Raw genomic sequence first — 20,998 nt, 5'->3', positions numbered from 1 at the left:
ACCCTGCCAACTCACAAGTAGTCAAGAGTCACCAGCCCGGTAATAACAGAAGATCCTGCAACATCTCCGTGGTCACATGTGAGCCTCTATTTTGGGAGTTTTTCTGATGGGAGAACTACCGCTGTGTTGATAGATAGCTACTTGGAATACCCAATAGTAGAGGTGATTGCATCCATGTCTTTTACACACCTGCAGCCCGTCCTTGAGAAGACTTTTGCACTCTTTGGATTACCACATGAAATCAAGACAGACAATGGGCCCCCGTTTCAAACAGGAGAGTTAAAAAAAAAACTGTTAGCCCTACTGGGAATCCACCATCATAGAATAACTCTGCAGTGGCCTCAGGCCAATGGCGAAGCCGAACCCTTCATGAGGACACTCAACAAGATCCTCTGAATTGTGGTAGCGGAACAGTCAGATCCTGAAACTGTGCTACAACGCTTCTTGCGTGAATACCGCAGCACCCCACATTGCACGATACAGAGGTCGCTCTGGTACTTAATGCTAGCCGGACACCGCCGAGACACAATTCCTGTAGGTGAAAATTGGGTCCTAGCACCTTATGACCCCGCAGGCACTCAAGCACGACAAACAGCGACCAATGAATCTGCTAGCTGGTGAAGGAGAGCAAAGACCCGCTTCATTGCTCCAGGGAGTACTGTCCTGGTCCCGAACCGCCGCAGTGGAGGAAAATTCAGAACAACACATGAACATGAGCCATGGACTGTCATAAAAACAAACGGCATGGCCCTCACAGCTCACCAAGGAGCAGAAATAATCACCAGAAACATATCCTGGTTTAAAAGAGTTAGACTTGCAAGCTCAGGATGAGGCTCTACCAGGCCAGCAGAAGGTGGAGAGACGCCAGCCATGGGCATTCCATTGCGCCCTGACGAGGAACCAACTGAGATGAATCCTCTTCAACCTCCTACTGCAGAGCCTGACGTGAACACCAGAGGAGGCACTCCGTCGCCTCACAGTCCTACTGAAAGCCAAAGGTATGCCAGCAAAAATACAACCTGAGGCCCAATCCCAGACCCAGCCAAAGACTCAAAGATTTTGCATGTTAATCTACAAACTTTGTTTGAACACCAACTTGGGAAGGGATGTAACAATCAGAGTACCTCGCTGGCGGGACCCACATTATGGCCCGGAAGGGCATCCCACACTTTGTATCACTCTCTGGCTAGGCGTGGCCGCACAGGCGGGACCCGAATTCTGGCCCGGAAGGGCTTCCCACACTTTGTATCACTCTCTGGCCAGGCATGGCCAGAGAGCATAAATAAACGGGCGGAGGTCGCTCGGGACTTCCGGCTCATACCAGCAAGGCGAGTAGTCGTGTCTTGTGGGCTCTGCGCTGCATGCCTCCTCACTAGCGCGTAGGCCAACACCACAAGCACTAAAGGGAAAAGAGAAAAAAAATCTGGTAGAACTGGATATGCACAATCCAATGGAATATTACACAGTCAAAATATAATACAAGGAAAAACTCAACTGAGGAATATAAAATGTAATGGAATAGCAAAAGTGAGGACCCTTAATCACATAAAGTCTTTTAACTTGCAGGGTTTAACATGGACACGTCCAAATCTGCTTGTACTGCCTCCATCAGCGACATGGTAACCTGTGGAGTCCGACTCTTGCACTGGTAGACTCGAGCTACAAGTAATTGGCACATCATCAGAATCACTCATTCCATGAGTAAGGTCTTCTTCATAAGCTTCACCTTGTCCCTGGGTTGAGTCAAGGCTGATTATTCCGGGCTGTAAATATATGGGGGTATTCATACGCTCTTTGTCTGGTACTAACTCTTCCTCATGCATCCAGTCGAAACAATGTTTATTGCACACAGTTTCTTGTGCTGCACTCTGAACCTGAGCTTGGCGAGTGCGAGGTTCACCTCTCTCACAAGTGTTATCCACCCTCCTCTCGCACACAGAGAGCACAAACAAGTGCCAGACCTTGCAGTCACTAAGTAAAGCTGAATTGCAACAAATCTTTTCAACAACAAGGAGTTGGGAATAGCGATTTTGGCCTTTTTCTATGAAACCACTCTTCTTTACTCTCACTTGATCACCCACCTTGAGACTTAACGGTTTGCTTTTATGTTTGGAGTCATACTACTTCTTGCTATCACTCTTTGCTTGTAATGCATTCTTCCTCACAGTTTCGGGAGACCACTCTACTCTTCTAGCTGTTTTAATCCAACCATCAATGCCCTTGGACATGGGAGTTCTTCCTCTCATCAATTCGAATGGACTGGAGTGATCCTGTATGCCCATATCATTTTTTTATATTCATTTCGCCAGATTAATCCATTGTTGTTTGCTAACTTTATAATACCTTTAACATCACGGTTAAACCGTTCCACAACTCCATTCCCAGCTGGGTGATACACATAGGTTGTCTTATGTGTAATGCCATTCCTATCCAGGTTTTTTTGAAAAGCTTCAGAGGTGAACTGTGTACCTTTGTCACTTACAATGTTTTTAGGTAATCCCTCTTTAGTGAAAACTCTGTCTAGGAATTTGACAATACTGCTTGTGTCTGTCTTGGGAAGTATGTCTATCTCTGGCCACTTAAAAAACTGATCGACTAGCCCCACGACGTACACTTGTTCTCCTTGATCCTATATGGGTCCCATTATATCAATGCCAACTTTTTTCTAGGACATACCTGGACCTGACAATGGGTGCAAGGGAGGCCTCAGGACGACTTGTCAGAATTTTCACATTGCAAACAATTCCTTTCGATCTCCAAATCACAACCTGGCAACCAGTATCAATATTTAACTCTGTGCTTGGTTTTATTAATACCAAGATGTCCCTCTTGGCAAATTTCCATAATTTTGTTTCTCAACACTTCAGGAGGAATAACCTTCCCTTGTCTCAAAATAAGTCCGCCCTCTACAGACAACTCATGTCTAAGTTCCCAGAATGTTCTTAATTCTTTTCAAATGGTTTTCTTGCTAGGCCAACTACCAAGAAACATTCTGCTTATATCTTGTAAAATCCCATCCTGTTATGATGCTTTTACCCACTCCTCACGAGAAATGCTAGGGAATTCTTCAGTGATATTGGCTACATAGAATTCTTCTTCCGTACCTTCAACATCACCACAATTAGGAAGTGGCAAACAACTAAGGAAATCCACGACCACATTCTTCGCACCAGGCACATACCGCACTTCGTAATTAAAATCCAACAGTCTTACAGACATTGTTGCTAGTCTAGGTGATGCGGCGTACAACCCTTTTCTGGTAAGTACTCTGGTAAGGGGTATGTGATGACCACGTAGAATTACCTTTTTACCCCAAATGTACTGGCAGAAGTGCTCCAGACCCCATACACATGCTAGTGTTTCACGCTCTATTACTGAGTATCTTTCCTCAGTAGGGGTTAATGAGTGCAAAGCAAAAGCAATGGTGAACTCTGCCCTGTTTTTCTGTGTAAGGACAGCTCCAATACCTCTCCCGCTAGCATCAGTAGTGACCACACTTGCTAGTTCAGGATTGAAACCTTGAAAGGGGGAGCATTGCAGATTTCCCCCTTAAGTGTGTCGAATGTTTTTTGACAGCAAGGGGATCATTCAAACTTGCTTATCAACTTCTACAGTTGTCTAATGTCAAACGTTTTGGTAGAAAAGTTTCTTGCGAACTTGGAATAAACTTCCACAAACCCCAAGAACGCTCTCCAATCTTATTTGTTCTTTGGTACAGGTGCATCTCTGATTGCATTCATCAACACTTTTTTTGGTTTGATACCATTCTACGTGATTTTATGATCCAGATATGTAACTTGCCTCATGGCAAATTTGCATTTACTGTATTCCGTAGTCATACCTCTATTTTGCAATATGTTCATGTTCTTCCTTGTTCTAGCCCATCACTAAAATATAATATTGGAAGATGAGTAAATTTTCGAACCCCTTGAAAATGTCATGTATTTATCTTTGGAATAAGGCCGCTTTCGAGGCTAGCCCGAAAGGCACTCTTTTAAACCTATAGCATCCAAATGGTGAAATTAATGTGGTAAGGCTTCTACTGTCTTGATGTAAGGAAACATGTTGATAAGCAGCAGTAAGATCAATAGTAAGGAAACATGTTGATAAGCAGCAGTAAGATCAATAGTAGAGAACCATTTCATGTCTTTAGTGAGTGCGAGCATCTCATTTACCCTAGGGAGAGGATATTGATCTACCAGGATACTCCGATTGAGATTGTGTAAGTCTATGCATAATCTCAATTTACCATTGGCCTTTCTGGCCACAACCATGGGCGCGAACCATTCACAAGATTCTGTAAGTTCCATGACTCCCGCATTTTGTAAGACATCCAGTTGTGCATTCACTTCCCCTCTTAAGGGGAATGTAATATGCCTAACCTTATGTATACATGGTATGGCATTAGATTTGCGTTGGATCTTGTGTTGGAACCCTTTTCATTTTCCAATGGTACCACTAAACACTTTGGGAAACCCTCTTAAAATGACCAACCCAAAATCTTTTTCTGGTTGCGTCAACAAAACTGGTTCTGGATTGTTGGAATTAAGTGTTATGCTGAATTTACCTTGATCTTTCCAGCCCAACACAGAAGGGTCAGTGGCAGAGACATACAATTTGCTCATGGTGTCTCTGTTGTTAAATACAAATTTCAGTTTCCTATAACCCACCAACTCAATGGGTTCCCCTGTGAATGTTTTTAAAATGATATCGGGTAGGTCTAAATCCTGACCAAGCACATGCACAAATTTCTCAGCCAACACATCCTTGTTGACAATAGTGTAGGGGGAGCCTGAATCGGCAGCAATTGAAACACCCACACCCCCTATAGCTATCACGCACATGGTTTTCTTTCTTTTCCCCTTCTCATCAACACACTTACCAGACGCATGCACCTCGACAACATTAAGCACACACATATCACAATCGGATTCATCTGACGAACCGGAGTTGCTTTCCTCCTTCTGTTCAATCATTTTAACTCTACCACTCTGTTTTCTCTGGCAAACCTTCTGGAAATGTCCAATAATCCCACCCTTTGCACACTTCTGTGTGCGTGCGAGACATTTCCAGTTAGTTGGCTAAATGTCTGTTGCTTCCATTCCTATAACACTTCCTTTGAGGAGAACTTTTAACACTGTTTGTCAGTTCAATCTCAGGAAACCTCTTTGTTCTTGTTCTGGTACGCCAATTTAGCACCACTTAATTTGCTCACTACCCCGTAGTCTTCCTGCTTTGCCTTATTTTCTGAGAGTACTGCTTTGGCGCACCTTCCAGTCAACTCTGCCCTTTTGACAATGTCTATCACATCTTGCAGTGGTTTTTCACCTTTGGCCCATAATGAGTCTTGAATATTGGGATTAGGGCACGCATTACAATCTGGTCCCTTATAAACTCATCGTGTAAATTCCCAAAATGACATGTCAGCGCTAAATGTTTGAGCACAGACACGTAATCCTCTATGGACTCATCCTTCCCTTGTTTACGGAGAAAGAATTTGAAGCAATCCACTGTGACGCATACTGTGTGTTTGTAATAACTGTCCAAGTCTTCCAATGCATGGACGTACACATCGCCTTGCCCACTCGCCCAGACTTTCTTATTGATGCTGTTGTATACTTTGAGACCACCAGCACCTAAGCAATGTAATAAAATCTTCTTCTTTTCTGAGGTTAGTTCATCGTCCTCATCATCAAAGGTAGAAACATTGCCAGAAACCATGGTACAAGGTGATGCACAATTGCTCTAAAAGTACAGAGTATTAGGTTATGATGCACCACAATACTGTGTACTAAGCATTCACCAGAAACACTTATTTCCTGTGTGTCTGCTTTGAAATGTTTATGTATTTGTTGTATCCCGTATATAGTCAAGAATCTAATACCAATCAGATTACATGTTGGTTTACTGTAATCTGATTGGTTACTGATACTAACGTCATGTTGGAATGTTGGTGGGGTATTTATCACACGTCACAGGAGGTTCGTGACCTTTTCCTGCTACAAGCGTGTGAGTGTCGACCTGTGATTCCTGCCAGTTATTTCATTTTGAGCCTGTAATAAATATCACTTTGTTACAAATTGACGCGGGTGAAGAACGATTCTTTCGCATTGCACCTCATATGGCGACGAGTTCGGGATCCCGATTTATACAAGGAATGATATCGGGTGAATTTCTTCTGGAAAAGTGATGTCTTCGAAAAAGTACTTTCAGGCAAGTTACGATATTATTTTCGGGCTGTGCATGTAATTTGATAGTAATTTTCGTATATTCTACTTCTTCGTAGCGTTGGCTACCGGCAGGATTGTGAAGAGAAATAGAAGTGGTCGGCATATTTGAGGCTCGCTGAATTATTCGTTAAGGCAAGTTACTACGTGTTATTCGTACGTGTAGAAATTTACAAATTTTGAAGTGGGCACTTTTATTGTTTCTTGTCAGGCAACGATTATATGAAATCTCGTTTACTTGGTGCATAACGGAATTCAAGTGTCATTTCCAACTGCTGTGGTACGTTCGTTGGCTTCTGTCAGTTTCCACGTCAACGTCAGCTGTGATAACAAGTAAGGTGACGTGATTAAGCGTGCTTGCGTAACGCGCTACGTGACTCCATTTTTTTATTTTTTTTTTGGCTTGTTTAACTCGGAACGTCCGTGTAGTTCTGAATTCAGATGTGGATGCAAGTAAATCGTTCAAAAGCGTTTGTAAAAGGTAACGGAAGGAGAAATATAATTCAAACTCACTGTATTTCTCTGATTTAAGGCTATATTATATTCTACAAAATGGAGAGTTAAAAATTGGCAAATACAAGTGAAAGTATTCAATGAAAATGTAATAATAGATCTATACTTTCAGAAATTTTGAACTTATACGTAGATAACATGGCAAGTAATTCCAATATCCGTGCACCAGCTGCATTTTTGATAGATCCTGGTAAACCAATTATGAAGTGGAAAAATTGGTTTTGAGCATTTGAGAACTACTTGGTTGCTATTGACGGTAAAAAATTTGAGCCAGAAAGAAAAAAAGCAATTATGTTTGGATTATTAGGTGCAGCAGGTCAGGAAATTTTTGACAGTTTGCCTGAATATGAGGCTCAACCCGGTCAGTTTATTCCGCTTGATGAATTCTAGGAAGCTACAAAAAGATTGGAAAAACAGTTTGGTGAAGAACCAAATATTATGATTGGCAGACATCGGTTTGCTATGCGCAAGCAATCAGAAAACGAAACTATTGAAGAATACATTGCATGTTTGAGGGTCTTGGCTACTAAGTGTGACTTTAATGAAATGGTTGATGTGTATATTCGCGACTAGTTTGTGTTCCATTGTTTTGAAAAGAAAATCCAAGAAAGACTATTAGCGTGTAAGAACCCAACTTTAGAGGAAACTATTGATATTGCGAAGGGCATTGAAAGATCTCTGGAAAGTTCAAAAGTTCTGTCTACAGAAAGTAGTACTAAGTCTAGTGTGTATTATCTGCATGACAATAAGAAAGTTATAAATGTTACTGACAGAAGAAATAAGTTGTTGTCAAATTCAGAAAATAACACGATTGTTTGTTTTAGGTGTGGTTCAAGAAATCACAAAGCAGATTACACGGGATGCCCTGCACAAGGAAAGAAGTGCACGAAGTGTTTTAAGGTAGGGCATTTTGCAGGTGTGTGTAAAAATTTCAGGGCACAAAAATATTCTGAATTCAAAGTCAACTCTGTAGAAGATTTTGATGAAGACATGTGTTCAAATATAATTTTAACGTTGGGTGATGAATACCAATCTATAAAAGGTCCTCTGGGTATTGCACATATTGGAAGTGTGGAATTAAATATAATGGCAGATTCTGGGTCACCTATAACGATTGTTTCTGACCAAAAGTATGAACAATACTGGCCGCAAGTTGATCTTTTGGCATCTGATATAAATCCCAAGGCATTTGGTGACTTCGACATCAACATGTTGGGGTATTTTCAAGATGAATTAGAAATCAAGGGAAGATCTATCACTACTAAAGTTTACGTAGCAGAGCGAGGCAGGAATATAGTTGGTTGGAAGGATCTAGCACGTTTGGGAATTATTTTGAAACCTGGTGCAAGTGATCCCATCGTTTTGGATGATGCTTGGGTGTACTCAATTTCTAATTCTAGTTCAGTATCTTATCCAGAAAACGTAGAATTGGTGCTGAACAAGTATGCATCGTTATTTGAAGACAGAATTGGTTGCGTTAATGCGTTTGAACACAACATCAAACTCAAGAGCGGTGCAATTCCAATAAAACATAAGGTACGATCAATTCCTTTGTCAGTGAAAACAGATTTGCAAAAAGTTCTAGATAAGTTAATCAAGGAAGAGGTGATTGAACAAACCGATTCGGCAGAATGGGTTTCTGCAATTGTTTTAATTAAAAAAAAAAATGGTGAGGCGCGTTTGTGTGCCGACTTGAGGTCTTTGAATAAAAATATTTTGGTAGATTGTTACCCTTTGCCAAAAATCCAAGAAATTTTGACAGCAACTAATGGGTCCAGGTATTTTTCTCTCATTGACCTCAAATCGGCATATCACCAGGTCAAGTTATCTGAAAAATCAAAAGATTTTACGACGTTCATCACACCATTGGGTGCATATAGGTTTAAAAGATTACCATTTGGTTTGGCATCATCGTCAAGCGTTTTTCAGAAGCTGATGGAATGCATTTTAAATGGTATTAATGGTGTACAGAAATTCCAAGACGATATACTCATTCATGCAAGCACCATTGAAGAGCATAACAAAATTCTTGATTCAGTATTAAACAGACTAAATGAAAGAGGTATGACAGTGTCGAAAGAAAAATGTAAGTTTTTACAAACAGAAATTGAGTATTTAGGCCACATTATTGGTGGTGATGGAATAAAACCAAAGCTTGATTTAGTGAAAGCCATAAAAGATCCACCTGTACCGCATGATAAGGAATCCTTAAGATAATTTTTGGGTTTAAGTGAATACTATTCACGATTTATTGAGAATTATTCAGAAGTTGTTGAACCTTTGCGCACACTTTTGCGTAAAGGAGAAACATTTTCTTGGTCTTTAAGTCAAAAGGAAGCATTTGCTAAAGTCAAACATGCCATTGTAACTGCACCTTCGTTAAAACCGTATGATCCAGAAGGAATCAACATTGTTACGGTCGATGCTAGTTCAGTTGGCATTGGTGCTGTTTTCACACAAAAGGTAAAAGGTAATTCCCACACGATTGCTTTCATTTCGAGACGCTTACAAGAAGCAGAAGTCCACTATAGAAAGGAGGCTCTAGCGTGTGTGTGGGCAGTTGAAAAGTTAAAAATGGATTTGTGGGGAAAGCAATTTGAGCTTATAACTGATCATAAGCCATTAACATATTTAATGGATGGATATGGTAGAGGTAATGGAAATTTGTCAGCAAGATTGGTAAGACTTTTAGCTAAGCTTCAAGAGTACACATTTGCAATACGTCATATTGCAGGTAAGAGCAATGTAAGAGCTGACTGCTTGTCAAGGTTACCTTTAAATATTTCTGAACCCAGAGTGGATGAAAACACAGAATGGGTTGTGTCTTGTATAAAAGATGTTGACGATTATATAAAGGTTGGAGATGAGGCAGAATGGTTGGAAAACATAGAAAACGATCCAGTATTGGTTAAGGTAAAGTACTATATAGTTAACAATTGGCCGCCAATTAGAAATCTGTCATCAGATCTAAAAACATATTTTCAGGTTGCAAATGAACTATGTATTGATAATGGTTTTGTCTTAAGGGGAGATGTGTTAGTTCCGCCAACAAAAATAAGAAGGAAGTTGATTGAGCAAGCACACAAAAGCCATTTGGGAACAACCATGACAAACAAAGTTGTTAAAGGAGCATTATTGGTGGCCGGGATTAGATGCTGATGGCAACATGTTTGTTGATAATTGTGTAATTTGTCTTAGATCTGACAAACATTGGAAATCGCGGGTGCAAGAAATGCAGTTAGTTCAAAATCCAAATGCACCATGGGTTAAAGTAGCTATTGATTTTGCAGGTCCATTACATGTTTTAGAACATGATTCCAAATTTTTGATTGTATTGAGCGATTATTACAGCAAGTGGATCTATTTCAAATTTGTATCTGTCATTGACTCTAATTGTGTAATTACATTTTTGGAGGCTTGTTTTGCAATAGAAGATTTGCCAAAAATATTAGTATCAGACAATGGTAAACAATTAGTCTCAGAAAAAATGGTAAAGTTTTTGAAACAAAATGAGATTGTGCAGGAAAAAACGCCAAATTATTCGCTAAAGTCTAACGGTCAAGTGGAAAGGGTGAATCGATTCTTAAAGGAAAGTATTCAGTTAGCACTGGCAGCAGGTTATCCAGTACAGGAGTTCATTCGAGAAAGAGTTAAAGCATACAGCGGCACAACTAATAGTGTTACGGGGTATTCACCATTTTTTCTCATGAGGGGCAGACAATGTGTGTCATAAATTTCACCAAAGTTCATGTTGCAAAAAGATAGAGAATTGAAGGGTATTGAAGTTAAAGATTCTGAGCTGAAAGTAAAGGACAGGATTGTAGACCAACAACTCAAGTCAAAGGCGTACCATGATAAAGTTCACAGAGCAATTGTAAAGGACATCATCATTGGTGACTGGGTGTTGCTCAAGAAACCATTTGTAAAATATAAAGGAGAGTCTAAATTTTATGAGCCACAAGAAGTTATGGATGTGTCAAACAGTTCAGTGCTATTGCAAAATTTTGGATGGAGGCACAAAACAGATGTTATTAAAATGAAAGACAATCAGAAAGATCTAATTATCAAAGAAGGAAGAGTTGGTGCAGATAATGATCAAAGCAACATATGGTATAATTTTGGAGAAAAGGAGAATGAGTTAAGAATAAAGCAGTGGGAAAAGGTGGAGCAGGATGGTTCATTCAGAGAGAATGCTGACACCCGTACTTTAACGCATCAAGGTTCAGAGGGTTGTAGCTATAATGCATCTCAAGGTGAAACACATGCAGCAAGCGACATGAATGTTGAAGTCCCAAGCGCAAGCAAGCTACCAGCAAGTGAAATGTCGGGTCACTGTCAAGATGAGAGCACAAGCACATCATCAGGAAGAGTATCTCGTTTTCCAAGGTTATACAAAGACTTTATTGTGTATTGATGCACTCAGCGTCTAGTTGGTAAATGGATTTTAAGTACTATATTATGTTTTCAATGTTGATCTGTTATGAAGGGGAGATGTTGTATCCCGTATATAGTCAAGAATCTAATACCAATCAGATTACATGTAGGTTTACTGTAATCTGATTGATTACTGATACTAACGTCATGTTGGAATGTTGGTGGGGTATTTATCACACGTCACGGGAGGTTCATGACCTTTTTCCTGCTACAAGCGTGTGAGTGTCGACCTGTGATTCCTGCCAGTTATTTCATTTTGAGCCTATAAATATCACTTTGTTACAAATTGACGCGGGTGAAGAACGATTCTTTCGCATTGCACTTCAGTATTGAAATGAAAGAGGAAGGCAGAAATACATTATCGCGAGAACAACAAAAATAAAATTACTCACGTTTTCAAAAAAACATGGCCACGCGTACAGCGGCTGTTGCGTAGAGTGCAGAATGAGTGGAATGTTAACCTCCACTCCAGTATTGTGTTCACTTCATTCAAGATGGCGCGTGCGTGGCAGAAGCAAGTACGTTGATCCAAGTTACAATGACGTCACTCACAGCACCTGGATTGCGCCACAACGGAAAAGAGAGGTTACCTCAGAAGAATGTAGACTAGCTGGCAAATTAATGAGAGAAGTCCGCGGGAGATGCTGGAACAGATGAAGAAGATGAAGGCTCTACACAGCGATCGAACCCTCTGCACCTCAGGAACAACAAAGTCGGAGTAGCAGTCACAACAATGCTGCCTTAGCTTGCGTGGATCCACTGGTATGCTCTCTCGTCGTTGCCATAATTTGTAAAGAACAGGGACTCTAGTACCGCTATGAAGGCTTTATTGAAGAAATAAAGTACAGCAGTACATATGCAGCACACCAGTATGAGAAGACAGTGCTGGAAGTATAATGCGTCAACTGGCAATAACTGAAACTAGAATCAGCTGGCATTCTAGAATGCCAGCCGATTGCATCACAAGGCACATGCATGAGGGAGTGGGGGACGGGTGCCAGAAGGGCACAAACCTATGGAAAGAGCAAAATGTAATTTCCTACATAACAGAAGGGAAGACAAAAAAAAGAGGAAACAATGGCAGTAATAAGTAGATCTGCAACCAGGGAAGAGGACTCTGAAGGAACAGTGTAGGATTAAAAAGAGAATTGGAAAACACACAGGAGGAAAACCAAAATGAAACCAGAAGTTGAAGTGGATAACGAAAAGTATGGGAACTATGATGAGTGCTATGGGGATGGGGTCAGCGAATTAGGCGGCAAGGCAGCAAGAAGTAAGTGAACTGTTCGGGTAAATGAAAACAAGTTTGAAAACGTTGTTCCCAATATATCCCACCCACTTCAACCACTGAGTAAAACACCTTGGCTTTTCAATAATAAAACATTCTCATAGCTTGTTTAGGATACTGGGTGGGTAACATGGACTGATCATCTACCTCTTTCTTTTTAAAGGGATGCGTGCTACAATACGCATCCCATTTTTAGCCTACAGCAATTTGCATTGTGAGACTTGTAGTTTTTTCTTATACACACAACTGAAAATGGACACATTAAAGTCTAGATCCTGTAAGTTGGGGTCAAGTAAGTGGAGTGTGGGAGAGTCATGAGTAGTGAACTCTGGCAGTTAGCTTATGCATTTATTTAAAAAACCCTGCTATAAAAAAATCCACAAGACTACAACATTGATGGTAAATGTATCCAAGTTCATTGGTGCAAATAAACTGCATTTTAAGATACCCTATGGGTTCAAAGCACTTGCTGCACAGATCTTTGTGTAAAGTTCAGGTGTAACATAACGGTAAGTTAATTCTGGCAGTTAATGCACTTGCTGGAGAGATCTGTGTACAGTGCTACACGTTTGACTCATCATAAATTAGAATAAAGTGTTAATGTACTTGCTGCAAAGTACACGCTATAACATGCAACTTTGTATTTTTGTATTACAGATTTGTCTTCATTGCAAACAGTTCAAATGATATTTGTGTTTGTTGCAGATATCCATGTGTTACTTGGAGGTCACAAGCTACAGTAATTAGCATATACCTTAATAAGTTATGAACTTGCATCAAGGAACTGCATGCAAACTGCAAGGCATACATTTAGAACCTCAATATTTTTTTTTATCATTGTTTCATTATTCCAAGAGTGTTAAAAAGTGTTCCTTGGTACTAATAAAAACCTATTAATAAGTGCTACATAATAATAACTAACAGACAGATATGTCTAACATTTTAACAGTGTGTTCATATCCCTTTTATAAAGACCTTGGAAAAGTTAAAAAACAGTCTCCAAATCATAGTTGATATCTTGAGCACTTGTGAAGTAAAAAAACAGGGGCCATATTAACAAGCACAGCGTTAAAATTATCGCCGCTTTAGCGGCGATAATGGGCTTGATAATGTGCCGCAGAGAATTCCAATAGAAGGTCATGTTGACACCAGAACATGGGCTTCTACGGGAATTCTCAAGGGCATATTATCAAGCCCATTATCGCCACTTTAACAGCAGTTTTCTGCCGCTAAAGCGGCGATAATTTTAACGCTGTTTCTTGATAATATGCCCCCAAGTGTCTTTGTTGAGTCAATGGCATTAGCATCAAGGTGTTAAGCTACAACTAACTCTCAACCAGGATGAGAAATGAACAGTGCTGATTGCCTTTTAACTGTGGTATTTTTATGGCTTCACTATCACTATAACTAAAAAATAAGACGCTCGCTCGCCTCCATCAGATAGCCACTCTGAATGCAAAGCACACAGAGTGGAAATGCTGCTGAATGTGTCCCAGTGCTGACAGATCGCATTCGGACAAAGTCAGTAAATTTTATTGGAGCCGGCTCAGACCCCAGATCCGGCTCAGTAGTATTTATCAGATCATGCTCTATCCTTCTCTATTCCAGAACTTGTTTTATCATTGACAAAATGCTCTCAAAATCCCAACACTATTAAAAAGCTAACATTGGCTGTAGGTGAACGACAAGCAAGGTTCGAGCCTGACTTAGGCAGAATGTATAAGACTGGCCCGGCCTTTGACCCATTGTGGAAATGAGCCTTTTAAGAGGCCCACCGGTGCAGGGGTTCAACCTTATCCGTCCACTGGTTCTTAAACCAACAAAGAAGAGATTGGCACGGAAGCTGTAATATCAAAGAAATAGATTTATTAACCTCTCATGAGTGGGACTACGTCAATACAGTACCCTCAGGCCACTGTAGGAGGTAGTCCATAGAATACAGAAACCAGGGGCCTTATATATACATTTGTTGCAAAGTCAGCATGGAGACTCAAAGGGGAAGTACTGGCACATACAATAATAGTTATTGACTAACATGGACATACAAAAATTGCTTGGTCAACAGAGTGGGAGGGGAAACATTTATGCTTACATCAGTTAAAACAGCCTGACAGTTACATTGTAGCAGCTACAGGCCTTTGAGCATGCGCAGTGCTCTGGCTCAGTACTGAAAGAGTTAACTATAGTTGATGACTCAAGCAGAATAGAAAAGCAGGCAACAGTGAAGACGGAAGAAGCACATGGCTAACTAAAATGGATGCCACAAACAAAATGGCTTCAGCTTATGCCAACGGTAATTTCTGCGATCTCCACACCATGAGAACCGGCAAGAAAAAAAAAAAAGAGTTGAGCTTAGCATTCTATCCACTGATATTTTCCCTTCCTATTGTAACTTGAAGAAAAAAAACAACTACTAGACAGCTGTTAAAATTGATGTCGATGTATGCAATGATACGTGTATGTACAAAAATAAAATCGAATCACTGTTGTCGAAATCCCTCTATATGACCTCTCCATCAACCCAAGTCAAAAATACATGGTCATGCAGTCCCTGCGCCCGAGGCTACTGATTTATAGATCACAGGTGGGGTGGCATGTAACAAGCAGGACAAACGCGTGAACAGGAAAAACTCAGATTAGCCCCACAGAAAGGCAGCAACACTACAATGGTGCTAGGAGATTAGCCCCATAACACGCACATAGCCGGAGGGGTGCACGTTCCCAAAACACCATAAAGTTAGATGCTATATGAAATTAGGAACACTCAGCCAATCAGAAAACAACACACCGAGATCACACGCTCCCCATGCTGGAGATCTGGACACGTTACCCACTGGCCATCATTGTGTCCATGCAACGTTGAGACCCACCTGCATTTGTCATCAGTTGGGAGTAATTTATGGCCTCACTTCAATACCCATATTCCACTCCGAAACAGGATCTTTGAGTTGTTTTATAATGCTTTAATAAATATATAAAAAGACATTCAAAATAATTGTACTTTGAGTCAGTCCTCAGACCCATTTCTATATGCTGCACTCCTGGCTGTAGTGTTTGAGTAAATCAACTGTTCCTGTTTTGCTAAACGCCTCTTGTCTTTGTTTTTCCAAGGTAAATTCATATTTGAGCAACACAGCTGAGAACATGTGTGCTTTAATGTAGTGTACCTGCACTACGCCTGGCCATAATTTTATTTCAGCAACATTTATGTAATTTTTGAATTTTTTATCATGCAAAATTCATGAAATTTCTCAATATTGGGCTATTTCAGAATTTATTTTATTTGCACATGGGAGGCTAGTTAGCACAGTAAATGTCTTCCTGGGATAAGTTTTGTACTTAAATCACTCTCCAGTCTTTACCCGTCAGCCTTAGGGGGGGGTCTTCCCCCAAACATTTTGCCTTATCCACTTCAGTTTTACTGAATTCATTTTTATTGGCCTTAGGACTTGGTGTACCTTACGACTGCTGACCAATACTAAAGTGCTTCTACTCTCTCCCTAAAGCATGGTAAAATTGGCTTACACCTGATTGGAATATTTAATTTAATTATACAACCCTAGTAAAGTTGTTTACCATATACCCAGGGCTGGAAATTCAAATGCTACAACTGAGTCTACAGAACTTATTGAGCTCCCTTTTACTTAGCCCTTTAATATATAATATTTCTCAGACCTGTCATTGCAACATGTGTGCAGTTTTAAACTACCAATTTGACCTGGCAAAATAAACCTTTTGCCAAGCCTAAAATTCCCTTTTAATACAAATAAATCACCCCTCGGATAGGCCCAAAACATCCCATTGGGCAAGGTGCATTATATTTAAAACACTGGACAGGTACTTTTATGTTTTACATGTCCTAGTAGTGAAAAACACACACATTTGCTTTTTACTACTGTGAGGCCTACTTCTCCCATAGATAATTTTGGGTTACCTCACTACATTTAATAAGTGATAACGTTTGTTTGGGAACGGGTAGAAATGTCATGTTTGGTGTCTAGAGAATTGTAATTTAAAATCCTCTTTAATGGTTCCTTTGGATTTTAAGTCACAATTCTGAAAATGGCACTTTTAGAAAGTTTTGAGCACTCATATTTCACTATCAGGCGACACAGATGACAGACAGCATTTCACATTGTCGTTTTAGATCAAGTTTTTAGCCACGCTTTATTTGATTTATCCTATTGTATCTATTTATCATGTATATATTTTTATCATTGATAAGCACATTTTTCTCTAGTGTAGAAATGGTTTAGAGATCTATGTTTAAGCTAGCTAACACGTTGTTTCTCTAATCATTGACATTTTTCATTGCGAAATTCATGTTTACATTGTCAGTATTCTGTTATTTGATATAACAATTTTGTTGATACTTGTTAACCTCAAACTTGCATTTACTCAGGGGACTGTGTTACCTAGTGTGTACGTTGTTTCAGATACTACTCATAGGCAAATGTTATTTGCACTACATTAACGTGCATCAATGATTAATGTTCGACATGATTGTATGTTTCTCACAAAATGAATTTGTTTCTGTACATGTTTCATGACAATATTTTGTACTCATACAAAAGAATTGGAAGGTATTTGCACTTTAATTCTGTAGGTATCGCTGTACGTATTTTCTTCACTTTCACTTTCTCATTTCCAGTCTCATTTACGTGCAGTATTAGGCTCTATGTCCACTTATGGTTTTGCTACATATGTTGGTGATCCAACACCACTCTCAACAGGATGATTATTGACTGGGCATTTGTTGTCTTTTAGTCTTAAAACACGGGTGTGAACACTTATTTATGTTTTATTTTATTTTATTCATTTATTTTTATTTTTCTATTTATTTTTCTCCCTCTGACATTTTTATTTTAGCTAATTTGGGGACGAGCGACTTATTCTCCAGTTTATCAGAGCCACTCAGCTTTCTCCAAGATGGCCACGTTGTTTCGTGTTTTCCACTCGTCTAGTATCCATCATCTATTTCCATTACCCATTTACGTAACACGCTTTACGTTTATTAGCAACCTCATTTTTTAATACCGGCTTTTTAGTCGAGTACCGTACGTGGTTCAGAGCAGAAGGACACGCTATTAGTAGCAGTAAGTTTTTCCTTATACAACGAGAGAATATGCTCCTCAGCATTTTACTTTAAACTGCACCTCCACGGGACCGCCACCCACCAGACCACAAAAATACTTTTAATCTGGTGAGCATACGGCGGTAAGTTTTGGCAGTGTGGGAGGGTGGCGGTGGTGTACCCCCCCTGTATTTTTGTACCCTCAGTTACTGCAAGGGAAGGAATGCACGACATGGTGCATTCCTTCCTGTGCAGGAACGTGAACTGGCAGTCCCGTGGGGGTGCAGTTTAAGGCTCACTGTGAGCCTTTAAACTACACCGCTATGGGACCACTACCCGCCGGACCACAGAAATACTTGTAATCTCGCGGGCAGGTGGCGGTGAGTTTTGGCAGTGTCGGAGGGTGGCAGTGGCATGCCACCCGCTCCTCCACAGCCAAAACTCTTATTCAGGCCCTAAATCTAAATTACTGAAAAAAACTAAATATTAAAAAACAAATCTATAGATAACTTGTAAAACTGTTATCATATTTTTACTTGACGTTTGTTAGGACATTTAGCAGCCAAATCTTTTGGTGGGTTAGTGTTCGGTACTTTTTATGGAGACTTTGGCACAAGAATGGGGATTTTAATGTTGAATATGGAATTGTAATGTGGGGGATGGTTACGTCTGTGCTTGAGCCATGCTGGTTCTATAGTGTTACCTGAAAATACCCAGCATTGGCAAATGCATTAGGTTTCGCCTATATGATTTATAATTATTTTTGTTTGTTTGTAAGTTTTTGCCTGGTGAGCAGTTGGACAACATAAGTTAAAGAAGCTCCATAAAAATGTTACGACTTGTTTATTGAGAAAGGCAATACATTCTGCAGTAACTGGTGGTAATATAAAGTGCTCCTGTGCCTTTGGGTGATGTTGGCACTATATGAAAGTGCCCCAAAAATTAATACGTTGAAAAACATGTTACATAGCAGACTGTAATATGTTTTTATTTAATACATTTTATTTTTTAATTAATGTTTTCTCACTTACTAAGGAAGGACAAAGGGTTCTGGGTTTGTTGTAGTTTGCACTACAGTTTGACATTTTACATGTACAGTATTGATAGCTTTTCCTATTCTTTGTACTATTAATTCTTTTTGGCCAGGAACGTTAGATGTTCTTCTCGATTTAGAAAACTAAATGTGATCTAGTGCATGTGAAGGATAAATGCAATTAATTTACTGATTAATGTTTTCTTGAACTAAAAGAAAATATAATAAAAAGATTTAGACAAAAAAAAATGTGTCCGGCTCGTATGTAGCTGTTTCTCTATGTATGAAGTAGTATATCGTTTTGTGTGTATGCACATCTGTCTACATGTGTCAGTATGTCTATTTATGCATGCATATGTCCATCTACATACTGACAAAATTGGGGTATTAATTATCACAGGATAGTGGACCTGGTGCATGCCAAATAGCGTGAAGTAAAACAAAATTGGAACAAGTAAATGGGGTGCAACAGGTGAGGGAAAGACCCCTAAACCCTCCAAAAAGAACCCTAGAGTCCGAAATACTCAACAACAGTTCCTATGCACACAACAAACCAGCCAACACGTGTTTCATCAATAGGGTGTTGACCCTTGACTTCTTCAGGGCTGTGATAGGGTAAGTGTTGGCTGGTTTGTTGTGTGACGTATCTGAGAAACACTCAGAAAGGACACCATTTGTCTACATCTTTTGACCAACAGAAATGTGTTGTACTGCTTTATACTAACAGGCATGTGCATAGGAACTGTTGTTGATGTCCATCTACATGTTGGTGCAAAAACCTTCGAAAGAGGACTAATTTATGAAGCTGTACCCCTGTGAGTATTTGTTACTGGTGTACATGTATTTATTGGAAGCTATATAAAGCGCTGCTGAGTGCCTCGTTACCTGGGTGACTTTAGGGGGCTATACATTAAAGAATATGTGGTTTGTTTAGAACCCACCGCTTTTAGATAGACCTAGGTCAACATCCATTTCCTGCAAAAAGAGACACAATGTTATCGACTTGGTAGGAAATATGCTGCCGTAATACTGGTAATTTCACATTTTACATCATTTTTCAGTTTGCTTGTGTTTTCTGGCACTGAATAATAAGACCATAATATACTGCCTGCCTTTTGTGCCCTTTGATCAACAAAAGATTAACTATAATTATTTTCAAAAACAACAGGGTACATTTCAATTAACAGAGTATTGTGCACACATTTTTTCATCTTTCAGAAAATAGAGCATATTAGTGAAATATTACTCCCACCTCTTGTAAATAAAGCTTGTTTCCCTTGCTCTAAATGCTGGGAGTGACTGGGGCATGCAAACCTGAGGCAGCCCCTAATTCCCTCCCTGTTGAGTGACAAACCCACCTACCTTCCACCAAGATGTGTTAGTACAGCATATTTGTGCGAGGGATAGACTGAGTTAAACACAAACACAAAGGAGTGTGGGTGAAGTAGTGGGACAAGAGAGGAAAGTAAGTACAGGTGCAGGTGTTTAATTAAACAAACTGTTCCACTTGGAGTAAAAACAAGACACACATCGCCCGAAGGACGAGGAGTGATTTATATGACCACCACTGCATGTCTTGTGGCTGTATCCATCAGCTTTTTCATTAGCATTTGGAAAATGAAAAATTTGCTAGTCATATATATTGCTTTATTTATTGCCTGATTATATCACACAAGGTCATATGTTTAGGCAGGGGAGATTAAGTGTTTTTGCCCCCAATCACATAATGTTGAGCAAATGCCATGATTTGAACCGGTTTCTTATGTTGCAAAATTGCCAAGAAAATACAGCCACGCAGTCTAAAGCGGATGGGAGCTTCATATCATGACAACGGACAGCACGGGAGCGCTCCCGCTGTCCCTAATTAAAAGAAGGTAGCTGGCATTCCTTTGGAATGCAAAATTAAAATGCATTCCCATTATACATTCCAAAACAGCGCCGGCCATCTTGTTCTTTTCCTCTACATATGACCAGTCATAGCAAATGTAAGGAAGCAATTGGCTCAGTTAACGTCATAATATGCCTTCTCGCTGAGCGGAAGGATCGCTTTGTTTTTCCTATTTTTAGGAAATGCTATTAAAAACACGTACACTTTCAACATAATGTTTTCACATGCAGTTTTAGCAAGTCCTTTGCTGCCACTGCGTGGTGTGTACGGTGTGTCCATATGTAATAAGCCCTTTGCTGCCACCTCACGCTGTGTACGGTGTGTCCGTATGTAATGACAAGCACTTCGTTGCCACCGCGTGGTGTGTACGCCATATCCGTATGTAATGACAAGCCCTTTGCTGCCACAGTTCAGTGTGTACGTTGTGTCCATATGTAATGCAGCTGGTGCTCATGCAAAGCTCTCTGATACCTTAGGATGATAAGAGGGGAAAGTTACCATGGATGCATGCTATAAAATGTAAACTAGCAGCCATGAACCC

Source organism: Triturus cristatus, chromosome 6 (genome assembly GCF_964204655.1).
Source record: "Triturus cristatus chromosome 6, aTriCri1.1, whole genome shotgun sequence".
NCBI lineage: Eukaryota > Metazoa > Chordata > Amphibia > Caudata > Salamandridae > Triturus > Triturus cristatus.
This window is presented reverse-complemented; position numbering follows the sequence as displayed.